Raw genomic sequence first — 12408 nt, forward strand, 5'->3', positions numbered from 1 at the left:
CCTAATAGTGAAATTCTTTAGACAAATCCACTCAGCAGCACCACTTTACAGATTTAGCATCAGATAGCCTTTTACAGTTATTGCTGATCAGCACTACTGATTTGTATCCTCTTCTCTACATTGCTTTTCTTTTTTTTCTTTTCCTCCTCCCTCTCTTTAAACATTTGGGCAAACTGCTGTGCTGCTAGTTTCCTTTTCAGATTGTTAACTTGTTGACATCTGCGATCATCATCAAGCCGGCATGTCTCCTCCATCTGCCTCCTCTCAGTAGCAGTGCTTTAAGGATACACTCCTTGAAGGCTGCTATTGTGTTTATGCACAGCCAACAGGGAATTTCTAGAGGAGTTCCAGAAGAGGAGTCATCAAGAATACCCCTGCCCACTTCGCAAGAGCCATATTTTAGCCATATGCCTTGCTTTTCCAGGTGACATCTTTCTCAGATCTCCCGTTGTGGGCACGGTACTGACAACTCACTTGCTATATAAAGGGGACAAGTAGGACTACGAAGGCAATTACTTCTCCATTCGAAAGAAATGTGATAGTCAATGTCACCACACAGAGGAGAGATATGTGAAAAAGACAAGAAAGAAGGTGGCAAAATGCTTTCTAAAGAAATGTGTTGTTAAGGCAGAAAACACTGGAAATGGAAGAGGAGGAGGAGGAATCAGTTGGGGAAAAAGAGAAAACCTAGACAGCATGGCAAATGTCACACTGAAGATGTAAAAATCCAAGAATTCAGCAAGCCGTCATCTGATCTTTTTCTGCCCTTCCTCCCCTCTTCTCTCACCCCAATAAAAATAGTTCCTCTTTCTTCCATCACCCTCTTTCTTTTCTGCTTTTCTCTCTACTTATTTTTCTCTTTCCACTTTGTCCAATGGGCCGTCCCTTCTTTTAAAATGTTTCACTGCTGGGTACTGAACATTTTGTACTTCTACAAATCACCTCATCTTTCAGATCACCCCATGTTTCCTTCTCTAGCTTGCACTGAGCACTGTCTTTTCATTTCTTCTTAGTTCTTTCCCTTCAAAATGTTTTCAATAACTCAAACTATCAAGAAAAACTACTTTAAAGAGATGCCAATAAATCAAGTAAAGGATACATGGCATTCTACTAAAACTAACATCTTCTTCATAGAATATGAAAAATGAATTATTGTATATGATTTAAAGAAGAATGCTTTCTTGAGAACACTTTTCCTTCACCTTGACAACTATCAGGAAAAATAAGTCTCATTTCCCTTTCAGCCTGCCTGACTGTCTGATGCTTAGCATAAGCTGCTATAAAACATCTTCTAGCAAGACCCAAACATAATAAAGAAGCACAATCCAACAGCATAAGATATATGAAACACAAGGACATTGTTCAAGAAGCTGTGATGACTTTTGAGCCATTCACAGCTTTATACATTTGACTGCCTTATCATCCAAAGGATTGACTGCTTACCCTTTTTTTACACGATCTGCCATGTAATGAGTCATAGCACTAATTCCACAGAGATATTTAATTTGCAGATTAATTTACTAGAAAATGTCAACTGCTTTGTGGAAGTTTAATCACCAAGATGTTAACCTTGTTCACTTCCTGCTGATGCCTGTTGTTTATTAGGTAGTAAATTTCAAGACATTTTAGGGTTGTAATACAAGCGTATCTATTACAACATTTAAATGCCTAGACACTCCACTCATTGAAGCTTTAGCCAAGATTAAAGAGCTTTATAACAATAAAACAACAATATGAAAAGATTCAACTGCATAGCAACCATCAATATTATTTGCAGATAACAGACTGCTAAGTTCAGAAACCATGGCAACAAATGACATCACACTCTATCTACCTTATTGATTAGCTTTCACCTCAAGACATTTTCCAGTAATGAAAGACATTACCTAGCAACTGCATCATCTACTGAGTTGTTCCCAGTTGAAATTCTCTTACCCTTCACTTGTAAGCAAATTTTTCCTTTTTGTTGCCAACTGCCCAGATTGTGCACTAGCCTCTCGTTACAAGGTGCTCTATCTAATCTGTTGGAAAGGTACTGCCTTATGACTCTAAAAATCTTTGCCCCAAATGTAATTCCATCTGTGAAATAAGGCTTCTTCCTGACACCCAAAAAGGTTGCCTCTGAGGAAAAGTATGTAATGTGTAATGATGGAATTCAAGGCATGGTTGTAACAGCTTTTTAAATGCAAACTTTATCTTTAGAAAACAAAACAATCCATCATTTTCCCACTTTCTGATTTAAAATATTAGTAATAAATTCATTGCTGCAGGTAACCTTGATTTAACAGATTTCAGGAAGCGTACATACCAATAATAAAACAGTGAGCCAAGAGTTATCAAAGGAGACCATCCAGGCACACTGTGTATCAGATTTACAGGTGTACCTGTTTAAAATTCTTGAAAGTAATACCCTCTTTGCTCATCTGTCTTGATAGGACCTCACAAGCAGTCAAGAGCACTGCCTGTAAAGACTGAGTTAGAGAGAAAAGGTATAATTATGAGCATCGCATATTTATACTCAGCCTCTTCTTTAGAGGACCTGAATAAAACCCAGCAAATAAAGGCAGTCAGCACTTTTCAAGGTCATTGAAACACATGCAACAAGTAATGAAAGCCTACCAGTGAGGTCACACTATTCCTTCAATGTCTGCCAGAGAAAGGGTGATCAGTCTGATTTGCGATTAGTCTCCAAACCTTCTGAAACACTAAAATGAAGGCATTTTATTTTAATTAGTTAACTCAAGTAACTGCTATGAAGAGACTAAGGCTGAGACAATTGCCTATACATTAATATTGATGCTAGTTCTGAGAGGAAGAAATTTCTAGAAGGATCACTGCTAAGTGAGACATACCCTCCTGCCAAGATTTTAAGTTTGGCTGGAACTGATCTTCATTTTGCTGGTCAGTCACAAACAACAGATTACCCATGTGCTAAATTTGGAGCTGCAAAATACTGCAGTCTCACTGTGTGGCCATCCTCCCCTTCTCTATCACCTGCTTTCTAGTCCTGACCCATGTTGTCACCAGCTACTCTGTGTCTGCTCTCAGCGGGACAGCCCACTGAAAATGCCAACAGCCAGGAAATGTCTGGAGGAGCCTCAGCCTTCAAATAGTGTCACCCACTGGACAGGAGAAGAGGAAATGCCCCTGATAAGCAAAGCAGATGCTTGAAACTGAATGGATACTAGGGACCCAGGTGACTATTTTTCAAAACAGTCCAGGGACTGCTATGCTGCCACACAACAAGAACTTCTTGGAGTGCCAGTGAAGGTTTAATACTCCCAATTCTTCCTATAATTCTTCTCTCAAAAGAGGGAGGGATAGAGAAGAAAGAGCCGAGTGTTCCCCAGAAAACATGAAAATCTCTCCAGCAGGTGGAGAATTCAAAACACATGACCAGCCATTGGTCCCTTGAAAATTTCAGTCAATTAGATTTTGAGGAAAAATGGTCATGTAAAATGTCAGTAATATGCTTTATATTAAATATTTTATCTCTTTTTTTTAAGGATTTGGCTAATCTTTTTTGTCTTTAAAATTACTGTTTAAAAATGACAATTTTATCAACATTGATATGTGGAAAAATTTAAGATGAAAATAAGAATAAAAAAAGTAATTTTTTTATAACATTGGAAACATTCTGAAGTCAAATGAAGCAAAAATAGAAAAGCTAAGGTCTATTATATAAATCAGAGAGTAAGAGGATCTTTTACAACTGATTAAAAATGTTAAGACTGTAAAGCTTGATAAGTACTTCAGGGAATTCTATGTTAAATTGAAAACATCTATCCTCTTCTGTTTTGGAAATAAGTATAGACATTACACAAAGTACTGCTTTGTCAATCTCCTCGGCCATCACGTAAGAACACAAAGACAATGCAAATAGTGCTTTTTACAGACCAATAGCTTTATTAAATATTTAAAAATTCATCAGAAATTAGGTTGTTGGCTAAAAAAGCAATCTTTTCAATGAAAACACCACTATTCACTGCAACAGTTTCTAGCAAAAAATACCTGCCAAGCAGAAGAACAACTAAGGAGAGAAATATAGACCTAGCCACTGGATTGAGTGGTTTTATCTTTCTGGATAGAGAGAGAATGTATCAAAGCCATCTGCTGTACCAATTTGTGTGCCTCTTCTCCCGCAAAATACTTTTTCTAAGTAGGTCCACTAAATTGGAAGCTAAAACTGACTGTTTCCCACCAATGAATACATGCAAAACATAGTGTTCCCAGGGACAGTATTCACTATTACAGAAATGTGAAGGTAGATGCAACTCCCTACCCACTCCAGCTATTTAGGAGCAGATCTTTGCAACTAAGCAAGGTTACTCCAGTGGAGAGGAAAGAAAGAACTCAGCCCTTCAGATAAACCAGGCTTGTGAAATAAACCCTACAAAAGTCAATTTCAGTATTTTTTAGCTTTAACAAAAGCTCACTAATCAAATAGCCAATGACAAAGTCAACAAAGCAGAAACGTAGTGGATGTTTCATGTGAATTTAAAGATGGGAGAGGTTGTTGTGGGTTTTTTCTATTTTTTTTGTGTGCTTTTGCATTTAGGGATAAGAGTAGGAAAAGTTAGCTAAGTGGTTGCCAAGGCAGCAGAAGATGGGACATGGAGAGAAGACCGTTACAATGACTACTCACACTTTAGTAAGCATGCCCTGGAATATGTATGTGATAGAAATATAATCTAACAGGTTCCACCAAAGAAAAGCTCTCAAGACTAAGACCATAGCTGAGGACAACAGCAAAATTTGAATGGGGAATGAAAAGTATGAGAGAAGAGACAAGGACAGACATACCGAAAACTTGCAAACAAGGAGATTTTGTCAGCAGATTCCTAGATTAACTGGTCATATTGTCAGGATAAAAAAGGGAAGCCAGTAGCAGAGAAGAATCAGGCTTGAAGGATTAGGGATAGGTTTGGAGGACTCCAAACATCCTGGAAAATGAAGAAAAGAAGATGTGAAATAGAAGAAAAAAAAAACAAAGGGATTTGCAAGTGAGGAACAGACAAGGGAGGTAGGTAGTGGGTGATGGTGTGAATACAGAAAGAACAAAGAAAGAACAAAAGGAAGGAGAACTTGTGACTGACACTCAGCAAAGTAAGGCAAATTAATCTCAAAAATACAAGGGTATGCAAAAGGGGTGAGGATGAGTAGAAGATGCTCCCACAAGTGGAAACCCAGGTGTTAGGAATTTTTTTCCAATTTGCAGAAAAGAAGTGGCATTAAAAGAGAATTAAAGACAAAAGCTAGCTCAATTAGTGGTGTGAAGAAAAAAAAAAAAGCTGTATTATCCTCTATCTAAAAGCAAAAAAGCTTCTGTCCAAGTCAAAATTACTTTATCTATAGAAAGAGCCAACAGATTTTCCATAATAATAAATAATCAGACTCAATTTCCCTAGGAAAACAGCCCTGATTAATCAAGGCATTCACCTTGCTGAACTATGAAGCAGTGTGTCATTTTACAGACCGCTGAGTCTACAGAATGAAACACTATTTACTGCACCACCATGGTTCAAAACCTTGCCAGCTGATTTTTATTATCTAAGAACAAATTTTCTGTCATTGCTATAGTCATCTTTCCTCTTATGCAGTGGCACCAAACCACCTCTGAATCACCATAGCTTGTACGGATTGAATGGTGGCCATAACACGAGGAAAGTCTGGTGGCACATTTAGAGAGCATGTGATGACTTGGAGAAAAACAGTTCCCATCCAAGCTGTTCAGTCAAGCTAGATCTTCCTCGCAGTAAAAACAATTATTCCTATATGCTTGCTTGTTATGATTAGAGAGGGTATTAGGAATCATGGTGCCTGGTTGCATCTCCTGAGTTTCACCATGGATCTGAATTTATGCAAATCATTAGCAATCCACCTTCTTGTCTACAAGAATGAAGGAGGACTACAGCACTCAAAAGTAGAACACCAACAACCAGCGTATCGAAAGTGGTCAGTGTGCAAAATGGTGTTGTGAATAAAAACAACAAACGAAAAACCTACAACCTATGCCTTGAAAGCAGGGGAAATTTGCAAAGAGCATCTCCAGATGGAGAAAGGCAGTGTGTGGGAAACTGCCCCTTAGAGCTGCAAGATCCCATTTAGCAGTTGACGGGAGCTCTTGTGCTGCTGTGAAAGTCAGGTGCTCCCAGCCCTTGGCTCCTGATGCACCCAGAGGAGCCACAAGAGCTGGCAGCTTTTGGTTTCCATAAAAGGTGATGGCTTGCAGAAGCCTGTAGCTTGTACAAGTCCTCTTATAAGCTCTGCTGCTTGTAGAGGTATTGCCATGCCAGGGGCAGAATGCACCAGTGACTCCCACAGAGCCCTGAGCTTCAGGGCATCTTTGGACAGCAGCAAGGATCCAGCCCTGCTGAAAGGGGAGCTGGACTCAGCTGTTGAGCTTGGACTTGTATATCCACAACAAACACTGGAGATGAACCAGGCAGCTTTGCAGCAAGTGTTAAGTAGCATTTTTTGTTCATGGCTTTCACTGAGAGGGATTAGACTGGTATGAGAGAGCAGATAGGAGGCAAATCCCACTAGTGAGAAATGTTCCAGCACTAGGATGCCATCTCTGATTTTAGCATTGCACAAATTAATGCCATGTTTACTCATACGGAGTTTTACAGACTATCAAAAATTCATCCCAGCCATTTTCCAGGAAATGTCAGAGTTCTGTTTAGCAAATAAGGAAAAAAAAACCCCAAACACAATTACTGCTAACCAGATTGAACACAAAACCTGATTTCAGCTGGAAATCAGGCCTAGATGGAGCATTCCACACTTATCATAAACAACTCATTAGAGAAACAAAATTGGCCTGATATTACCAATTTAAATTTGCCAAAATTGCTTTAAACACAGCACAAATGTAGAATTTACTTTTATTTCTGTTTTAGAGAAAAGTACTCCAACTTACTCAAATAAAAACAACACTTTAATACTATGCTTTAAAAGCAATTAATTCAGCAGATTTTTTTTTAGTTAATAAATGTTTTGTTCTGGTTTGCTGTGTTTGTTTTTAACAATGAGCAATAATGAACTAAACAGCATTTATTGCATAGTAGATTGGCTCCTCTTTGCTAATGCAGACATAAGAAAATTGTGTTTAGGCCTCCTCTCAGTAGTTCCATGCCACTGAAAAACTGGCACGTTATTAAATTTCTGTGTAGAAAGATGTAAGGTCCCAGCAACTGCTTGGGTTTTAACCCTTCTGCCCAGGAACCTGACTTATGGCAGAGCACTGACAGCAATAAGAGAGTGCCACAAAAGAATTAGTAATTTCGTTGCTATTTTCATTTTCCCCTCCTGGAGTGGGGAAGCTAGTGAGGCTTGGCATTGAGGGAGTGGGAAGAAATAGGGAAAATAATCAGTAGAACTCATTATTTTTTCTGTGCAAAAAGTGGGAAGCATAAGTTAAAGGGGGTGGTAATTGTAGATCAGACAAGGGCAGAAACTGATACTCAGTTGTGAGAGGAAAAAGAGCAGTGGAGACATAGCTGAAAATAAGCAACAACCACATGTACTCTAACATCAGTAGCATGCAAAACATGTCAAAACTCTCACAGTGCACACACACACACTCTCACAGAACTGAAGCATTAATTTTAAAAAGTCAGTCACTCTTCACTTCCTTCCCAAGAGTTTCAGTCTTGCCTCCTCCCACGCAGTGAGACTGGATGCATCTCAGCACCACTGCCAGAGACGTCTGGTCTTTCCACCTTGCACAGGAAGTGTTTTGCTTTTGGGAGTTATGACAGTAAAAGGGGTCAGCAGGCAGAGCAGCAGCAGGTGATTGGCAGAGCAGACTGTGTTGAACCAGTTCAAGACCACCTGGGATTTTACCCCTCAGGATCCAGAACCTGAGCACTGGCAGATCACAATGACAGAATTTAATATTTTCCTTGAAGCCTTCATTATCAGCTCTGCTACTTAAATGAATGACTCATTCATCTATCCTGTTTCAAAGATCACAACACGAAACATTACACCCATCTCTATCTGCTTCTCCACTACTTTATTTATAGCTGCTACTAATGAAAAAGAAATGTATTTTCCCCAAGAAATTTCATTACGCAAGTGAAAACTATCTACAAACCAAATAGTTTATACAGTATATGAAATACATACAAAACAATACAAGCAAAGTTACCTCACTTTTAGCGTCTACCCAAAAGACAATCTAGGCCTACCTTAAAAACACTACCACTGCTAAGCAGAGGTACAGTGTTGATAAGACCAATAAAATCAGCATACAAAACCAAACAAACCCCACCACAGGTGTCAAGAGACATGCCAAGTGTAACATTTCTATACTGAAAATAAAATTATTTTCATGGGCATTTTCCCCCCAGAAGACCTATATCTGAAAGACTATAGTGCAGATTGATACATGTATTTTCTATACACAAAACCCATGCAAGTCCACACACATGCATGCAAGTGGTTCTTTAAGGGAAAAGTAACAAACGCTAAGCTTTCACGAGTTTAAATCACATGAACACATGACTTACTATGGCATTGAAGATCAATGTATTTCTACAGAAAATAACCCCCCTACCATCCCAAAATGTCAGATTAAAATCACTGCTAGATGGAGGAAAATTTGGAACGACAGGCAAAGTATAGTTTGCAACTTACACACAGGTCTGCAACAGCATTAAAGGCACTCACAAGTCAGATGGTGCAATTCTGTGTTTCATGTCATTTTCAACAAGCAAACCAAAAAAAAACAGAGAATAAGCCCCTGGCTGCTTCTAAATTAAAGAGTAAGAGATTATGCATCAGCTTTCTCTCCCTTATTCTGCTTCTGCTAGGAAGGAGATAAAACCTCTAAGGTTTGATCTGTACAGACTTTCCAAACAAAGCTCCATCCAAACCCCAGTTATCAGCATGAATACAGATTCTTAGTAGAGTTTAACAACCCAAACATGCTGCTGAGCTGTGGTTTTACATCTAGGGCTAGTTCTTGTATGACTAACATACCATGAAACATAAACTTGAAACACTTTTATAGACGACCCGATGGACAAACTCGTAGCAATGCTGAAAAGTTTTGAGTTGATCCATGGCCTGTGTTCCCAATGCAATGATATTTGTCTGAAGAATCTTATTAAGTCCTAGACTGCTGTATATACCATACAAAGCTCTTGACTAGCTGTGATCTATGGTAACTAGGGATATGTGGCTGGACCTCAGACTCTGTGGCAGATCATATACCGGTCTTCTGCAGACAGACTTTTAATGAAAATAAACTCAATTTTAAGAATGCCTGTGACTCCAAATAGCTCAGTAAAGGAGAGCTCCGCTAGTTAGCACAAAGGCTGAAGAGAAGTGAACCGTAAACTAGCCAAAAAGGGATATATTCTTGCAGAACCTGAAACCCAGAAGGAGCGACTCTCCAAACTCCCCCTCTTTAGCTCTTCTCTTGCCTTTAGCGCTCTCTTCCCAGGGAAGCCCAGGCAGTTGAACGGATTGCTTGCTGCAAAGGAACAAGTGACTAGATAGTTAAGTGAGGAATGACCCTCAAATCTAATTTTGTAATAATTTTTATAATTTTCCAATTATATTTGTTACCCAAGGAAAAAAGGCAACACAGCACAATATGCATTAACAGCAATATCTGCACAGATATATAAACCAGGGAGATACACATGCAAAGGAGTGAGAGCCTTTTGTTTCCATTAGAATACATGAACAGCCCTACTCTCAGGTTTTAGCCTAGTACCATGAAATCACATCATCTCAAATTAGCAAGGAGGTGGATTAAGTGTCTAGTACTGCTGTCTCTTACTCCTAAGGGACTTCAATACTTTATTTTTAATTGAAATTAATTTATTTGTATTGATGAGAAAATGAAAAGTGTTGCCATGAAGAGATGCCACAAAATTCAAGATTTATGCGTCCTTGTGGGAATGTCTTTTGAGCTAATGTGAGCAACTGTAAACAATGGAGATCACTGAAGAGTTGAGGTGGGAAGGCACGCCTGTAGATCATCTAGTCCAAGCCCTCTGCACAGTGCATGGTGACCTACAGCAGGCTCCCCAGGATTGCATCGAGCTGGGTTTTGAATGACTCCAAGGATGGAGACTACACAAAATCTCTAGGCAACCTCTTCCAGTATGTGGTCACCCTCACAGTAATTTCTTTTTTTTTTCATCTTAGTCCTATTCCTCCTCTGATCTACTATGGCATCAGGATGTTCATGGGTTTCCATTACCCAGAAAAATCACAGAATTTTAACATAAATTGTTACACTACCTCTCCTGTAGGAGGCAAAAAAAAATACAGAAGTTGGTGCTTAACTAGAGATCATTGAAATTATTTGGGAAAAACAAACACAAGTTTCCCAAAAGCTTGTGGTGGAAATACACAATATGCATTTACACTCAACATTTTCTGATTCATCAGAAAATATGAAACTATCCGGGAAATTGAATATTTCGTGGAATCCAGCATCTCCACCCTGCACTCCTTTAAAAATGAAATTATGTATCTGTTTTGCAAAGGCTGTATACTATTTTTGTCTAATATATTATGCTTTTTCCAAATGCATAAATTAGGACCGGAATCAATGCAGAAACATATTTTACTGACATCTAAGTAACACAGAAATTAATACTTAAAAGTGTGCTTTTGCCAGCTACCTTTAAAACAGTCAGAGATTTCAAATTTCTCTACAGGACGTGCTTCAGTTAACTCACTGTGCTTGCCCCGCTGGGTGCAGGGTCCTCAGAAAGAACTTGAGTTAGAAGTGAAATTACATTCATTTAAGCAGAAAGAAGTACTCTGTTTTTCAGTCTTAGGCTATCAACACTGGGCTCCACATTTATTGTAAATGTATTTCCTAGGGAAGATGAATGTTTGTAAGACATCTCATCAGAAATAAGTCGATTTTTTAAGTGCAACTATGACAGAATTAATCTTCCTAAATGTTCTCCCAAGAAACTTCAACTTATTTTCTGTTTTCTTTGATTAAAGAATCAAATAGCTTATTAAAAAATATTCAGTGTTGTTATCTTTGAGTCAGTCAGTAGCACTGACTATAATAACTGATGGTTTGTCTTAAAATCTAGTACAAGATCTACAGTAAGATCTCAAATCCAGATTAGGCACAAAGGCATTTTATAACCAAAACAAATAAAAAAAAAATCTGATCTAAACTGCAGTGAGATTCTCAGAGGCAGGTCTGCAATTGGAAAACAAAAATTTACAGAGCATGGAGACTGCCACAAAGGACAAGGTGTAGTTCTTTTTCAATGTCTCCTAACATAAATAAGCAATTCACCTCTTTGAAACAAAACACCTTTCTGTTGGGAAAGGGCAAATCCTAAATGGTAGCACTCTTTCTTAGCAGGCAACTGAAAGGCACTTGGATATGGTGTCAGAGCATGCATAGGTTAGAATGATTTGCAAACACTACAAAAGGTTATTCAAAGAAATTCAAGAGGACAAATGGCTGTATGATGTTTAATAAAGCACGGCAGCAAGCCTGAAAAGCAGATCAACAACTTGAAAGCAAAGCCAAGCCAAGAATTTAATATGGGAATTGTAATAGAAGATGATCATAAACAGGGCAGTCTGCAAGGAAAATAAGTTTAACTAAAGCAGATGACATGTATTGAAGATGTGTGAAACAATCTCAAGCTGTTGAGATTTCTGGAGTTTTAAAAATGGATTGCTTATTTAAACAATTTTTTTCTGTGCTTTTTTGAGAGTAACTCTGATGCATAACAAAGCTCTCAGAAGAGGATAAATTCAAGTCTACAACTATGAATAAAAAGTCAGATTAAGCCTATGAGGGATATCTGTTTAGTACAAAGACATGTTCAAAGCACCATCATAGAATCATAGAATCATTTAGGTTCAAAACTACCTTTAAGATCAACGAGTCCCACTGTTAACCTAACACTACTAAGTCCCCCACTAAACCCTGTCCCTCAGCACCACATCTACCCATCTTTTAAGTACCTCCAGGGATGGTGACTCCACCACTTCCCTGGGCAGACCGTTCCAGTGCTTGACAACCCTTTCAGTGAAGAAATTTTTCCTGATATCTAATTTAAACCTTCCCTGGCACAATTTGAGGCCATTTTCTCTTGTTCTATCACTTGTTACTGGGGAGAAGAGACTGATCCCCTTTGCTGCAGCCTCCTTTCAGGTAGTTATAGAGAGTGATAAGGTCTCCCCTCAGCCTCCTTTTCTCCAGGCTGAACAACCCCAGCTCTCTCAGCCACTTCTTATAAGATTAGTGCTCTAGACTCTTCACCAGCTTCATTGCCCTTCTCTGGACTCACTCCAGCACCTCAAAGTCTTACTTGTAGCAAGGGGCCAAAAACTGAACACAGTATTTAAAGTGCGGCCTTACCAATGCAGACCTTATTAAAAAATAAAATAAAATAAAAT

The sequence above is a fragment of the Mesitornis unicolor genome, unplaced genomic scaffold, assembly GCF_000695765.1.
Source record: "Mesitornis unicolor isolate BGI_N332 unplaced genomic scaffold, ASM69576v1 scaffold22030, whole genome shotgun sequence".
Taxonomy (NCBI): Eukaryota; Metazoa; Chordata; class Aves; order Mesitornithiformes; family Mesitornithidae; genus Mesitornis; species Mesitornis unicolor.